This window comes from Pseudorca crassidens, chromosome 17 (genome assembly GCF_039906515.1).
Source record: "Pseudorca crassidens isolate mPseCra1 chromosome 17, mPseCra1.hap1, whole genome shotgun sequence".
Classification (NCBI taxonomy): Eukaryota; Metazoa; Chordata; class Mammalia; order Artiodactyla; family Delphinidae; genus Pseudorca; species Pseudorca crassidens.
In genome coordinates this window covers 74,908,804-74,925,942 of record NC_090312.1, presented here as the reverse complement: position 1 = coordinate 74,925,942, position 17,139 = coordinate 74,908,804, and the positions used below count along the sequence as shown (strand labels likewise).

The window sequence follows — 17,139 nt, the reverse complement described above, 5'->3', positions numbered from 1 at the left end:
GACACACAAAATCCCACCAGTTTTCCAACGTTCCATGCTTTGGATTTTTTTTTTTTTAATTCTAACGCATTATGGGTGATAGAAGCTTCTTTTTACTGTCAGAGAGATCAAAGAGAGGTTGAGACAGACTCCATAAACAGATGCTGCCCAGTGACAAACCTGAAAGAAGCAGACAGTGAGGCCAGATGTTGGGGTGAACTTCGGTCTGCAGAGCACATGGGCATGGTGTTGATTTAGATGGTTGTTGGCAGAAGCTTTAGCTCCAGCAGCAGGGGGAAAAAAAGTCAACTATGGAATCCTTCCCTACCCTTTCCCTTCACTGGAAAACCTGAAACCACTGGTCAGCAGCACTGATGGCTGTCAAAGAAGTTGAAGTCGCCACACCACCCTGCCAGTAGGTATCACATCAAAAAGGAGATGGATGCGTGAACAAGACCATCCTCAGGCTGTGCCATTTTGCACCGCACTCAGCTTTCAACAGCTGTTTCTTGAGTGAGTACAGACGCAAAATAATTATATGAAAAGAACAGCGTATTCAATCGGCGGGCCAATGTTTACATTTATCCCTTAGTCATTAACGGGAGATCGAACTAAGACAGACACTGACATCTGAAGAGTTAGTGGCCTGGCCCACAGGTCTAATTAGTGCCCAGTGGACGTTCTCTTATATCAAGCCATTAACTCTCAAGAAAGAGGAGAAAGTATTTTTTAATCAAGCAGAATTTCTCAAGTCAGTACTGCGAGGAATATCTAATGGCATGTTACAGTTTTAAAGACTCCAATCACATTATGTGTTAATGCCCATCAGTCACTCAGTCGGAATTGAAAGGATGTTTCTAGTGACCCCAATGTTCTCATTATTGTAAACACTCCTAAATAAAAAAAAGGATCTGACAGAATTTTAAATCTTAGCCACCATACAATCTAAAACACATAAAGTAAAGAGAGTCTTGCTTTATAATATCAGATAGGATTGAAGACCACACAGTTCTTCTGACGCTTTTAGACATTTTGTCACTTTACCTGGAGAAATATACACTGCTTATTCTGCACTGCCGCTGATGTCCAGCACTTGTCAAAACCTCTATCTGTCAAGGCCTTCACAAAGAGTTGCAAAATGACAGATCAGGATGTCTGAGTTGATGGAGCCCCAGGAAAAATGGAACAGATAGAAAATTCATGACTCTAAACTACATCAAAGTGACTTCTGTCAACATCATGTCAAAAGAACTGTTCATTTTTAGAGTTTTTTTTTTTAATTATATAAACACTTTTTTGAGCATGAGCTAAGTGTAATGAAAAAATTTTCCTGGTGTACAGTATGATCATCCAAATGTTCCAAAAATATACTTTAGATCATCCAGGAATATGGAAAATTCTAATAGTAGACACTGTCTGCCAGTTAAAACCAATGACATTCAAGAGAGATGTATGAAGATACTATCGGCTTAAAATAGGACAAACCATCTGGCCATAAAGGAACAAAAGTATATTTTTTGCATTTTTTTGGACCCATCAAATTTCTACAACTGGATTAAATTTTATTCTTCTACAATCAGTTCTGATCCATTTTTTGCTTAGTGTGACAATTTTAAAACACGAATTCAGTGTTACTTTCCTAAACAGGTTTCCTAAAATATCTGGCATGATATTAATTTTTTAAAAACCACTGCAAAACTCTCCTAATGCATAATTCCCTTAAATTATTGCTTTCAGAAGGAAGTAAAAAAAAAAAATAGCTTATAACATGCAGTACTGCATACGCAGAACCACTCCATAATCACATTCAAAGCGTCATTCACCGAATGAAATATGAGTTGCATAAATCTGGAAATGACCACTCTCTCGTTTTAATTCCCAACACCTTTCAGGAAGGATGGCTGGCACCTGGTGCTGGAACCCAGGCAACTTGATTCCCCCTGCTCATGTGTCACTGAAATAAACAGGAGAAGCGACCTTGTGAAGCAGGGCCATGGACTACGCAGTGTGTGCATATACAGAGCAGACAGGAGGGAAAGTACACCTGATCCACCACACAACACATGCACGCACACATGTGCAGGGACACAGATGTGCACACGCACATGCACCTGAAAGAGGAATCAGATGTGCAACTTCCACAGTCACCATAACTGTCCACGATCCGGTCGATCACTTGTACTCTCCGTCCACCTTTCCCTTTAGCTAGGATTTAACAATTTCACACCAGTGCTTTCTCATAGTTCCTCTTACAGAGACCGATCTACAATCCTAACAGTAGTGGCTACCGATCTGGTACACTTGTCCAGTGGCAGAAAAAAAAAATCCATTATCTGTGACCAGAAAGGTTTGCTTACCTCCAGAATGACAAAAGAGCTCAAAAATAATGACCACCTCCAGTTTGGAGAGAAGACGCTCTCTTCAACATGGTCCCGTTGCATTCTGTCTAAATACATACGGGAAGTATCATCCATTAATATAGAAGTAGGACAAGATCCCCATTTCTTATTATAGGCAGAACTCAATATATCTTGGGTCCTACTTACGAAAAGATGTTTATTACCTGTAAGTGTACAGAGGTATGGGCTTCACAGCAGTCGTGATCGGTAATAAGCCTCTTTTTCTCATTTACATTGATAGCAAGCATTAGTGAAGATATATGCATTTCATTTCATGGTTCAGAAAGAACAAAGTATATGTATATGTGATAGCAGTGGGTGGTTAATGAAATAGTCTGACAAACATAAGCTAATACATAATCATACCAGAATGTGAACCGGAACACCTGTTCCTGCTTTTGCAGACTTGCAATTCTTAAGGAAAAGTTACCATACCCAAGGATGCAAGCCACTACTATTTAGACATCAATATGCTCTGAGGAAATTTTAGTCACTTTTTTGGTGGTTGCTGCAATCATGAAAAGGTGGCTATTTTAATGATATCAAATCTCTTTTGCTTGTGTCCTAAGAGTAATAAAAACTTCACACATGCGTGAAGCTCCAGTAATTATTTTAAACTGCCTTCTGTTGTCCCCCTGAGGAACACGGTGGTATTTGTTTGATGCAGTTTAATTAGTGTCAGGGTAATTAATGCTATGCTAGCTACATGAGATCAAAACCCTTTCTTTGTAACACTCTGGTAACTAAGAACTAAGAAAAGGAAGAGGTTTGAAAACTTAGAGGCATGGTGTTAACCTGGGCTCACAAGTGAACCGAATTGCTCTCCTCTCTCTCCTGGCCTCGCCCAAACGGCAGTATCAGTCCCTCCAAAGGACAAGATGGGCCCGAAATGTGCTGCAACTTCCCTGTCAGGCAAAAGACCCGGTGGCTGCTATGGAATTAAATTCTTTTTTTATGGGTATAATCAAATTAACTAAAACATTCACGGTCACCAGGCACCTTTTTACCATAGTTTAATCCTTTAATAATGAAATAGTAAACTTTTGCACTGCCAGAGAACTAAAGTCCCTGGTAAACAGGGTATGATCTTACCATGTGCTGAAATATTTTTTCAAATAAAAGCATCATTTGGTTTAATGAATGAATGTGATTCTGCTTAAATGCCAGAATAAAATTTGCATTTAATGGTAGGTATATGTATTCTCTCTATTTGACAATGACGTTAACAGAGGAAAAACAGTGATGGGCAAGGAGAGAAGTTAAATACACAAAAATTCCAGACACACATATAACGTGCACCCCCATAAATCCTTTTTAACTGTTTCTTTGGTAATAAGCAACGGCAGTATAAATCTCCCCACACACAAACTCAGGCTGATCACAGGCTTAAGGAGATAGCTCCAGTTATCTTGACTGGGTAAATTATTATATCCTAGAGGTTATTCCAGCTTCTAATAAGCACTGTGGCTAACAAACACAAAAATAAAAAGATCAACCGTTTTCTTTATTTTATAACAGATGAAATTACAGGCTGCACAGAATAGACACAATGGCACTGAATTTATTTTTACTCTCAAAAATGCACCGTGCGATGTTCATTTTGGAACAAGACCGGTACTTTAACACAGTGATGATAACCAGCATTGGACTGATAACATTTTTTTATGGGAAGGAGAGGCTTTAATGGCACATATCTAAAAAATAAACATTACTGGTTTAAAGTCAAACCAAATGGATTTAGCCCATTCTATAAGTATACTAAGCATGAAAATCACCTCTGCACCGCACAAGAAATGAACAAAGAAAAATTCTTCTAGAGGGTACAAATGTTAAGTCAATAGTAGTTATGAAATTGTGTCAGTATCCATCAGCGGCTGAAATTAAGGTTAACATTATAAAATGAAATTTCACCAGCTCAGGCTGGCTAAGAGAGTGTGTACTGAAGACATCTGTCTGAGATCGGTCATTCATTACTGAATACCTCGTGGGATCAGCTGACTAGCTAAATATGTTCTTTCCTATCTTCAGTTCTGCTTCCTGCAACTTAGTTGTTTATCAATTAAAGTGATAAATACAAGTGACTTTGGTAACCTGAGAAACGCATTATGTAGTAAAGCAACCTCCAGGAACCCTGCAGTAAGAACTGCGTGCAAAGTTCAACAACTGTGAAGGAACTATTAAAGAGGACACACAAACAAGTGACCTTGACTGACAAACGCACTTCATTTCAGCAATAAACAGCGGTGGTGCTGATAACTGTTCATTGGCGCAGAGAGTAATTACCTATCTGTCAGCGTTGCTGGTGTGTGCGAAATAGTATAAATGAAACATACATAATGTACGGCAATAACATCGGGCATGCAGAACCTAACGTATTATCATCATTCTCAGGACCCGGTTTTATGTGGCTGCCACCACTGAGTAAATGCCTTCTAGCCATGATAATTGCATTCTAATCTCTGTTCCATATTATAATTTTCATAGCTAAAAGATACCGAGGACCAATACGTTTTAATCAAGGGCTAAATAGAACACAACCTGTAATTGGGTATTTTATACACCTATATATATTTTTTCTTTCAAAAAATTTAGTCAGTTTATGAAGAGGCTGGAATGAGCTGTAAATTTATGGGTGACAAACCTGTCAATGTCACCATGTTGGAAATGGGCTGAAGTGGGCTTATGAAAGGGTTGGGGGCTTTGTCTTCCATTTCTTTCAATACTTCTATCTTATTCAACACAATGCTATCTCATTCAATGTTTCTATTCTGTTCCAAAATACAAGGTTAAAATTTATTTTTGAGCAAAACAAAAGATACCCCTAACCAACAGGAGAAAAAGAATCATCTAGTTTTGAAGACAAATTATCTTGATTTAACAGAAGCGTGGAAAAATCTCCCCCACCATGACGCTCTACTATTCGTATAAAGCTGTCTGACTCTTGCATGCTTAGTTATTTTGTCCCTTTAATGCAAATGAAATTTGATGACACCTCTAAACCACGTTTAAGACCGTACAAAAGAACCCAGGAAAATCTTAAGTAACGGCTAGGCCATCAGGATAAACCCCTTGTCTCAAGGATGAAGCCTTAGAAACCCTCGCAATTCTCAAAGTGAAGAGAAAGCAGTGTAGCTCAAACTACATAACAGAAACAGCTGTTGGTCAACCAGCTCTGTCATTCAGAAAAGGAAGGAAATATATGAATATTGAGAAAATGCATTGGCACACTTGACTGTTTTAATTTAGTCCTCAGATCTTTACAGCAAGAGTGCATATTTTGGAAATTTTAGGGAGGGATTAAACTAATAATTAATGTAATAGTCTGCCTCTTTTTTTTTTTTTTTTTTTTTGTGGTACGCGGGCCTCTCACTGTTGTGGCCTCTCCCGTTGTGGAGCACAGGCTCCGGACGCGCAGGTTCAGCGGCCACGGCTCAAGGGCCCAGCCGCTCTGCGGCATGTGGGATCTTCCCGGACTGGAGCAGGAACCCGTGTCCCCTGCATCGGCAGGCGGACTCTCAACCACTGCGCCACCAGGGAAGCCCCAAGTCTGCCTTTTTAAAGAAGCATTTTAATTGATCGTCCAATGTCACATTTTAAATCACAAGCGTGATTTTAACTTTGGAAGGACCCCCATCTTCATTTGTTAACTTTTGGTTTGCTGGTTTTTCAAAGTGGTTTTCTAAAATTGATACTGTAGTTGATAAATGAAATCTTGATAGGAGATAAGGCAAAGCAGAGAGAGAGCTCAAGTTTTTCTTCAGTGCGTCCTTCTGTTTTCTGCATTTTTCTTTCCAATTCCCAGACAGGAGAGAAAGCAAGCAGAAAAACTAACTGATACTTAGTTGTTAGGGACATGACAGATTAACTCTCAGGGAAGCACGTCTATTTGAAGAGGAGGCAAGGCTGAGATAGTCCTTACGGTGAAGAAATAAAAAGACATTAAGTAACTGCCCATTCTACTCACGCACCGTCCCACTTGATTGTATGGCTAGCTCAAAACAGAAAAGATTCTACCCAATTTCAAGGCATTTAATCAAACTAGGCACTTCAGGATATCCTATCAAAAGGCATATCCAGTAGATGAATAATGCCTTTAAGTTCCACAGATAGATCTTAATCCTTGCAGTGGGTTGCCCATTTAATTCATATGATACTCCTTACCTGAGTAACTTAAGTCTTTCTTGATGTGTAGCATTATATGTGCTTTCCAAGTAGGTTTAAGAATACGGTATTTATCAGAACACAGAGAAAATTTTCAAGAAAAGCTCGTATCCTATTTCATTGATTTTAAGAACAACAGCACATTTTTTTACACTTTAATGTCTTTGAAATAGCTCCTTATAGCCTCTGCCAGCCAGGTGGCAGCTGTTGACACCTCTGGTAAGATCAAGAGTCCTCCAGCATCAAAGCATCTTAGACTCGACTCTTGACTCCACATTCAGTTAAACAGAGTACTTCATGCTAATCTGGCTTTGAGGAACATCTGTTACACGTTTATCTTAAAATGGTCCTGCTTACAATCACATCTTAACAAAATGTCCAACCAAATAATGTATTTACTCTATGTTGTTATATAGGGTATGTCTGTGTGACACAAAAAACATCTAGTTAATTGACTGAATCAAATAACTAGTTGATTTAATGGGGGAAAAAATCAACTGAAGTTACGTAGTTCTACTGACTGTACTACGAGCATATGGACCTTTCACTGGATGTATTGAGGCATTTATCTCTGTGGCCTGCTCCATAATTAAGCAAGATCTCATTTACTGGTGATTCTCAGCCTAGGAACAGGGCAGAGAGCCAAGGGACTCACTCATCTCCATTTCCGGCAAAGGGACAAGTGACTTTCTCTCTCCAGCGGAGAAGCACTGCCCTAGGGGCCAAGTGTGTCTGGTGGGGTGTGTCATGTCACTCTGGTGTGTTAGGGTGGTAAAAAATATTGAGAACCAGTGGAGAGTATAATCTGTATAATTCAAAACAAGTTGGGGCGGAGGGAGACCACCGTTTCATAATTTTCTCAAATAGCCCCAAGGATATTTATCCACAAATATGATTAGAACTCAAGTTGTTTATTGCCTCCTTATACACCAGAAAATTGCTATTGCATTTCACAGTCGTTATTCTCAATGCCTGAAATCTAACTTTTTTCAATGAATACATGTGGAATAAATGAATGAATCAATGAGTGAATGAATGGTATTCTCGCAGGTTAGTTTTTCTTTTCTTTTTTTTTTTCAGTACGCGGGCCTCTCACTGTTGTGGCCTCTCCCGTTGCGGACACAGGCTCCGGACGCGCAGGCTCAGCGGCCATGGCTCACGGGCCCAGCCGTGATCTTCCCGGACCGGGGTACGAACCCATGTCCCCTGCATCGGCAGGAGGACTCTCAACCACTGCGCCACCAGGGAAGCCCACAGGTTAGTTATTTTATAAAAACATACATCCTAATGTCACGTTGCAAAGCTCACACCAAAAAACCCTTCAAAATGTTAAGCACAAAGTACTGTGTCACGTTCTTTGGTGTTATAAGGTTTTTTTTGGTAATGGAATTATTTAGGATTGATGGTTTTGCAGTTAAAGTACACTTTTAAATCAGAAATTAACTTTTAATATATGACTTGGTGATGATAATACTGAGGTATATAAAGTGTAGTTGCCTTCTTATAGGCAATATACTTGATTAATTTTGAACAATTTAACAGTGAAAGATTAATTAAGAATTTCATCCAGTACAGGCCATCTTTCTTTTCCAATTACATTCCTTTAGAGTCACTAAAACCGTTTTAATAATTGTACTGAAAATGCTAGAAAGTATCAAGATAATACAGTGACTCAGCGAGAGCAATAAAATTCAGGGATGTGGCACTTTGATACTTGGAGTATTTAACACTGTGGTATATACATAAGCCTTCTGAACTCCACTGGGTTATTATAACTGAGGAGGTCTAAAATCAGCCTTAATTTTTTTTAGTTATATAAGAACTACTTTTTATTAAATATCTACTTGAAAATACTTTGCTGGAAAACGAAAACAGTATTAAGAACTCCTCTAATCAGATGCTAGCAGGTTTCAAGCTTATGCTGACATTTTCTCAGAAGATATATTCAGTAGAATTGTCTTTGAAACAAAAGAATACCTTATACAGCTGTAAACTTGACCCTCAAGGAAATTTTACAGTGCAAAGGCAAAGCTGAAGTTAGAGTTCATGGTAAAATTGACTATGAGACTGAGTACCATGTGCTAATAATGAACATAAGGGAAAAATTTTAATTTCGGGGCTCTTTCATACTCTTAAGCTAGAAAGATAGTTATTCTAAAACACTCCTTCTTCTCATATATTAACTTCCCATATATTTCTCATAGACTAACATACTAAACTATTAGTCATTTAAGTATGTAACTTCTGATGTTTCTAACTTTGGTCATCAGGATCCTAATTTTAATGGAATAGAAATAGTTGTCAAAAGTTTAGCAATTATGAAAGCTTCCTTCCCTTATTTGGTTTCTGATAAACAAGTTGCAGTAAGAAATCCTGGTTGCTTCAGAGCAATGGAAGTGAGTTCTTGTCCTAAATAACTGCTCTAGTATTCTCATCAACTGGATTTAATCAGGTCCATTTTGTCCTGTATTAAAAATATTAAAATAACCCCAATAAAAAATGATGCTACTTGATAGACAGGCTTTCCAACACCACCACGAAGAACGGGCTTTCAAGGAACACCTGGATTGCACCTGTCTTAGCTATTCACATTGCAGTGGTTCACCTCTTTGAATCGCATTTCTAAGGTAGTGCCGTAATAGTAATGCCTCACTGACACACAGGAAGTCCCCTAGAAACGAGAACAAAGACTATTATCAGAAAAGTGTCGTCTTAAAAGAAGGTACTTAGATCACCATCAAAGCAAAGTTGAGCAATTTCTTTAATGCCATCGAGTGGCTCACAGAACCACAGTTTGTATTAGAAACGCTGAATGATTCAGCTTTAAACAGAACGCATTAGTATGCGTTTAGAATCTACACCTGAATAACTCAAAATGCATATGCTACTCAACATATGTGTGTACCAAACAAGCCTTCAAGAGAGAAAATGAAAGCCTCAGAGTTCTACTAAGGTAATGCTTTCATCCTTAATGGAGTTCATTTTCATTTAGTTTTGAGGGTCCCTAGAGGCCAACAAAGTGAATATCCGAGCCAACATTATTTCCCAAATTCCAGAGTCTATTATCTGTTTCAACATATTTGTCTGATTCAAGTCCCCGTTCCCCTGATAACTGACTAGTCAATCAGCTTTCTGATGTCATCTCCAGGTGGAAGTTTTTTTCTAGGCAAAGGTATAAAGCAAGGGGGTATATTTGGGACTGAAGAGTAACCTCTTCCTCTCTTTTGAGTGAACAGAGACCTCACCAACCCAATCGGACTAGTAAAGCTATTTAAAATCTTAATAGATTCTACTGCAGGCATGACTTGCAACCAAAAGCTCATCACTGGTAATGGAATTCATCTGTCATTGGAAACCAAAAGTCTCTCCCATCACTGATATGCAATGCTCTGCTGGAGAGTCAGTTATTCCCAAGTTATACTAGTAAACGATTTCACCAAAACATGAACATTTTATTAACTTAGTTTTTTTCCATTTTTCTTGGACTCTAACTTGTTTTTCTAAAGACTTAAAATCCAAAATCAATTGCAAAATTCTCTCTACTCTGACCCATGACAAACCCTGGACTTCTGAAGAAGTTTTCACTGGTAAATATATACAGGAAACTGGATGTGGCTATTTTTTTTATAATTCACTATCAAAGTATAGCTGGAAAGAGGGAGATATACTCTGAGTGTACGATGGTTAGGGAGGGGAGGAAGGAAGGTAGGGGGGGAGCTACCCTCAGAAGTGCTGATGACATAATTCTAATCCTGCCAGGTGTGCTGTCGTTTCTTTGGCAATACCCAAATACGCGTGGTTGAGTCAACAGATGTTGGACAGCAGAGTACAAATCTTATCTAAACTCAACCTTGAGTCTAAACTTTACATATTTTGCTTAGGATTACAAAAGATCTGAATGAAATCTTAGCTTAACTCTCTTAAAATTTACTGAGCCTGAAGGTTCTATGATATCATCTTCTGTTCTCTCATTTGCCCCCGTTGCTGACACCAGTTCACCCTACTTGTGGACAAGTCACCCTTACCCCATTCTCACGATGAGCTGATATGCCACTAACTTTCCTTTGGCACTTTGGAAAACTTATTTGTCACTATTCTGTTGTACATGAAATTTTTTTTTAACATCTTTATTGGAGATAATTGCTTTACATTGTTGTGTTAGTTGCTGCTGTATAACAAAGTGAATCAGCTATACATATATCCCCATATCCCCTCCCTCTTGTGTCTCCCTCCCACCCTCCCTATCCTACCCCTCTAGGTGGTCACAAAGCACGAGCTGATCTCCCTGTGCTATGCACATGAAATCTTTAAGGAAGGAAGTCTCCCATAAAAAACCAGAAAGGTATGAATAAAGTATTTTTAAAAGGTATAATGTCAATATCAGGATTACAAGGCAGCCTGGACCTTTCAGCTTGTTGCTTAACGTTCTGTGTGATACCCTCCCATTTAACCATTTGATGCCCAATACTGAAGAGTTTCTAGCAGGTGACTGGAGAGATGCCAAATAATAAAATTAAAAGACACATGAAAAGCTCCCAGAATAGATAATGAAAGCAGAATTAAGAGTGAAATGTGTAAACAAAGTTTAAAAGAGCTAAAGTATTTTGTGGTTATTGAAATACGATACCTCCACCACATTGATCATCATGGGCTCAACTATGGTTTCCGAAACAATACCATACTTTTTATATTCAATACTTGGATGACTTTTAAAGTTTAACTTACAGTTACTCTTCTGAATTAATGTTTAATTCAAAACTCATGGGACTTCCCTGGTGGTCCAGTGGGTAAGACTCTGCGCTCCCAACACAGGGGGGCCCTGGTTCGATCCCTGATTGGGAACTAGATCCAGCATGCATGCCGCAACTAAAGATCCCATGTGTGGCAACTAAGACCCAGTGTAGCCAAAATAAATAAATAAATATTTTTAAAAACAAAAGTTCATTATTTTAAAAATACAGCTTAAATGTATTCCATATTCTTGAAAGTATATGTGTCTGTAATATATGCATTCTGATCTAGTAAGTATTCAACACTACAGGTATTAGTCATTTAAATCACAGCACACGTAAGCATAGTCAAAATATTTACATTAGTTTTCCCTTCAAATAAAGCCTGAAGATATTTGTGAATGTGTGTGTGTGTGTGTGTGTGTGTGTGTGTGTGTGTGTGTGTGTTACGGGAAAGTCCCTTCCATTGATTTTGCACTGCTTTTGTGTAGCTAGGTGGAGGGATTGCCCCTAGATAACACAATCGCTCTGCTTTGTACGCCCATCCTCCTTTGCCTCCCCCTCCCTCCCCAGAAGGAATGCTAATGTGTCTAACTGTGGGTGACAATGATCTGACCTGCACTGGTCTGTGTTACTTGAGTAGGTGGAGCTCATCTTGAAAAAGCACAAGCAGTGGGAGATTCTCTTCTTCTTCCCTATCAGCTCCAGACCAGTGGAGACAGCAATCCTCCTGGCAAGGTATGTGTGCTCTGCGGACATCATGATTTCCTTAGGTGGCCCATCACTCCCACATGCTGGAAGAGCCAGAAGTAGACTGTTATGCAAACCCTTTTACCTGCAAATGTCAAGCCACATTTTCCAACCAGCTTGATCAACAATAACTCTGATATTTTGATTTCCATCTGTCTATCTCATGTCTTGTTTATTAGCTGTTTCTGAAGATAAGTGGGTGCAGGGAGAAGAAAGGGGTACTATACACGGACTTCTCTCTCCTCCCCACCAAAACTCTAAAGCTATGGTGTCAGGTGTGTGTGTGTGTGTGTGTGTGCGTGCGTGACTGCAGAATTGAATATACATATACATTCAAGTAATACCTTCATTACTACCCAGAATGTATGTAAATGATTAGTGGACCAGTGAAAATTATTAAGAAACTAGAGTTCTGGAACTTATAAGGCTGTTCATGAACACCTGGACTGTTTTCTGTGTTCCTTATTTTCACTGTGTCTTTTACAAAGAATGAAGCAATTTTCAAGGGTATTAAAAGTGAGATACCTTAGGGTTAATCTGGATGAAACCATAATTTGTGTCACCAGCACAAGAAAAAGGACAAATGGTCTAAACGTGTGGCTTTCTCAAACAAGAAAAAAGAAAATATCAACTTAGAAAGTACTCTCCCCAAAGCACTTGAGTGTCTAAAATTAGGCACGATAGATAGTAAAGGAGTCAATTCTGAGTTAGTTTCACTATGTTTGTTGATTTTTATTTCCCATGAGCTATTCTGCCTCACATTTCACCATTGGGGACTAATTTGTTTGAGTCTGATTTCATGACTGATCATGTCAGGTCGCAGTACTTGGATGACATTTTTCTGTAGGCTGGATCAAACCCTGTGCTATCAGATAACAACAATGGGGCTCAGATCATTTTTCTGAGGGTGTTTGCTGTTCAAGCAGTAGACAGTCACAGCAGATTCAATCTCACCGCTTGCATTAGGCTCAGAACCAGCCCCTGTGACTCTGGGATCTCTTCATCCCTCCTCATCTACCAGTGTCTCCAGCTAAGTCTTTCTGAAGCACAGATCTGCAGGTCACGCTCCCCTCTGAAACTTTCAATGGCTCCCCTAGTACAGACAAAATCGAGATTCTTTTAAGTGGAGTCTGAGGTCCCACTACCTTGCTCGAACCTACTTTGAAAACATAATCACTCATCCCCCAAGTCCAGTCAGACAGAACCGCTCACCATTCCCTCATCTTGCCTTGAGTTTTCTTCTCTCTTTCTTTGCTCACATGGTTGCCTTTGCACTGGCATTGTTTCAAGTCCAACCTACCCACTTTTCAAGGACAAAGGCCACTTCTCTTTCAGTCGTTCGTTCGTTCTTCATTCATGGAGTGAATTCTGTTTAAGCAGTTCCTATATGCCAGGCACTGTGTTTGGCACTTTCTCTCTTAAACTGTTCTTACGTTCCCAATTCCTCTAAGCTTAGCTGGAAACAATCTTGCTCCTCCCTGAATTCTGCTTGCACTCTGCCCTCAGTTAGGACCCTGACATATTCAGACTCAGAGACTCGCTTCATATATCACTGTAGGCCCACAGTACCTGACACATAGTAGGAACTCAATAAATTTCATGAATGGATCAGTCATTGGTTTAGTTACAGATGACTATATAAATACAAAGTAGCTTGCAAAATATAGATACTATATGTAATATATATTTTTATATATTTATTTGTAAGATATTTATATAATTATATATAATATGTACATATGCAGGCATAAAGCACCTTATAAAAACAGGTAAAATACCTTACCTTCAAATTAAGCTTAATATTTAAAAATTATATAAAATATTCAAGGAACCTAATTTTAAAAGGAAATACCTACTTTGTAGCAGTTTAAAATAGGAAAGCTGCAAGAGCTTAAAGAATGAAACTACACACATCTTTTCCAACTTAAAAATACCTTCTCTACCAGCATAACACACAGCGCATCTAGAAATAAGTACATTGCAGATTGCTCATTCCCCTTTTCATATTTTTAGAAGGGGGAGGGGAGAGATGGGGCTGGAGGAAGCGGTGGAGCAAAAGTTTCATTTTTCAAATCTTTGAAAGTTTAATCCACCTGAAAACAAAGCTAGAGGTGCTAGGAAACTTTAGCTCCAGTAATACTGGTAATATTTTCTGTCCTCTCAGCACAGAGGCATAGATCTGCTACAACTTCAACAGCAGAATCACTGGAACCCACACATCACAGCTGAGTGGAAATGATTTCGCAGCTGCACCGTAAGCCTACTGGCGTCTCTCTGGATCTGCAGCCCCAGCACCCTGGGAGCAGTCACTGCAGGTCAGTGCATCCCCTCTGCTCTCTGGGAAGGGGCACATCGTGGCACCACGAAGAGGTGAGGCATCAGGGAAGGCTGTCCGCCCAGCGTGGATCTTGTCATCTGTCACTCTCTGAAAGGAGCCCCTGCCTTAGAGAAGGAAGCCAAGGTCTGCGAAAAGGACTCTCCACTGACCATTCTACCCTTGTCTCCCACTCAAGTTTTAGTCAGTTCTTGCGAAAGCTAGCTAAGTGGGGCATATGCTGTTCAGTAAGGCAGAGAGACTAGAAGGTGCTCTCGTGAGGGTTATTTTAAATTCCCAATATTCCTATACTATGCCTTCCTCCTAGACAATAACGTAGAATTTGATTCGAATCTTCCAGATATGCCTTGCTCAGAAAGCCACCTACCAACAGTCATCAAACCAACAATGCTAACTGCAATTTACAATACGCATGTGCTAACAGTCTTATTGCTGCACTTTCAATAATGCAGATTGAAAATTATTCCTGTCTTGGTGACTATGTCTCATTTTCATAAATACTTAAAAAACATGATTTTACGGCCACCCTCACTTTATTATTCCATACATCCTAGGATTAGGAAAAGACAGAAAGTAAAGAACTTCACAGAACACCTAACAGAGCCCCAGCAGATGTTGATATTTCAGGAAATCACAGCAGCACCAGCAGCGATAGTAACGTTTGTAGGAGTAGCTCCTAGCCAGGCTGTTCTTTTGCAATCAAGAATCTTCTTGAAATTCATACCCTGGAACTCTAAAAAAAGGAATCCAATTTGTATCTACAATAATAGCATTCTCACAGACAAAAATATAGATATATCAGCAATCCTTTTTAAAAACACTTCTCTGGAACTAGCCATTTTCAGTAGCACTTATAATCTGGAGCTCAGAACAGGGAACAAGCTGGCCTGTCCAAGGGCAATTGTCTACCATTAACTCAATGCTAGAATCATCATGTCACTTTAAAAGCAGGATGATAAAGACAGAGTCATAATTTTATAATATGGTATATATTATCACCACTTGATTGTGCATTTTGAATTTGCATTTTGAAAGGACTTGGTTTTGTTCATGATTGTAGCTCCAGCTTTGGACTGGCACATTATAGCCAATCAAGATAAATTTATTGAATAAATGCTTGAATTGTTATAAAAGTAGATAAATTTTTTCCTCCTAATGATACATACATATGTATATATATTTATACACACATATAAATATATATTTTTATAACACTGAAATTTTCTTAAACATCGTGAGGCCAAGAGAGAATAATCACAGAGAAAAAGAAAGTTCAGTACAAGAGTAGACTGGCTGAACATCCATGTACACACATGGGAAAAGTAAGACACCAGCAGATGCTATAGCATTTTGCATATATCACTGCCTGATAACATTTTTTTTTTTTTTGCGTACATCACTGCCTGATAACATTTTTTTTTTTTTTTTTTTTGCAGTACGTGGGCCTCTCACTGTTGTGGCCTCTCCCGTTGCGGAGCACAGGCTCTGGACGCACAGGCTTAGCGGCCATGGCTCACGGGCCCAGCCACTCCGCAACATGTGGGATCCTCCCAGACTGGGGCACGAATCCGTGTCCCCTGCATCGGCAGGTGGACTCTCAACCACTGCGCCACCAGGGAAGCCCTGCCTGATAACATTTTATGTCTACGTTGATCTTCTCTCCTGAACGATAAGCTCCTTGAGGATTCTTATTCATCTTAACCATAACAGAGAAATCCCATAAAATATTAGCTGGATGAATGGATGAAATAGAGAGCTGATTAATAAATTAATGAATAAGTAGCACCATCAAACAAAAGTTGTCAGTGTGTTGTATGAGACTTGTCAAATGATCTTTTTAGGACCCAAACTTACAAAGTGTAAAAGCAAGTTTCAAATTAATCACACTGCTACCAAGAAGCTTAACTGCATGCCAGAACAAAGACCAACACTATTAAAATAACGAAAACACCCTAAAATAAAATCGTCAATGTCCAGCACACAAAAGAGCCATTAGGCATACAAAGAAGTAGGAAAATACAGAAAAAAGTCAATCAATAAAAGCTGCCACAAAGACATGAGAGAGAGAATAAAATTAGCAGACAAGGATGTTAAACATGCTCTATTTGTTTAAGAACGTCAAATAAAACATGAACTTAAAAAGAAATGGGAGATTTAAAAAATGGAAATTTTAGAGATGAAAAACAAACTGAAATGAAACTACAGTGGATGAGATCAACAGTAGATTACATTAGATACTATAGAAGAAAAGATCAGTCAACTTGAAGAAATAGCAACAGAAACTATCCAAAAGGAAGATAAAAAAGATATTTAAAACTTAAAAGAAATAAAAGAGTTGTATTGACCTGTAGGACAGTATAAAGCACTCTAAGCAATGCAACTAATTGGAATTCCAAAAGAAGAGGAGAGAGAGAAGCAGACAAAAGCATTTTCAAGGAATAATGGCTCGATTTTTTCCAAATTTGATCAAAATGATAAACTCACGGACCCTCTCTTTTTACATTATGCCATCTCACAGAAACTGCATGTTGGATATCTAAAAATTCAGCAACGTAATTTTAAACCAATTGAACTCACATGGCGTCTATCTCACACCAGACCCTGTTCTAACAGCTTCACAGGTAGTAAGCCACATAATCCTCACAGCCTGAGCAGGGAGGAGCTCTAGTTACCCCCGTTTTACAGGTAAGGACATTGACCCCCAGAAATATTCGTTAATGTGCTAGACCACGCCCAACTCTTAAGTGGATCCACGACTCAAACCCTTGAGGTCTGGCTTCAGTGT

The 17,139-nt window shown here is 39.0% G+C and overlaps 1 protein-coding gene and 1 long non-coding RNA gene across 6 annotated transcripts in view; one reads left to right on the top strand and one right to left on the bottom strand.

Annotated features, from left to right (window-relative positions):
* Positions 1–17,139, bottom strand: part of CYP7B1 (cytochrome P450 family 7 subfamily B member 1) — a 185,388-nt gene that overhangs the window by 91,980 nt on the left and 76,269 nt on the right. The gene's annotated exons all lie outside the window — the stretch shown is intronic.
* LOC137210390 (uncharacterized) lies at positions 11,846–16,134 on the top strand. The gene is made up of 3 exons (XR_010936496.1): positions 11,846–12,007; positions 14,184–14,334; positions 15,791–16,134. It is a non-coding gene; the product is annotated as an uncharacterized lncRNA (long non-coding RNA).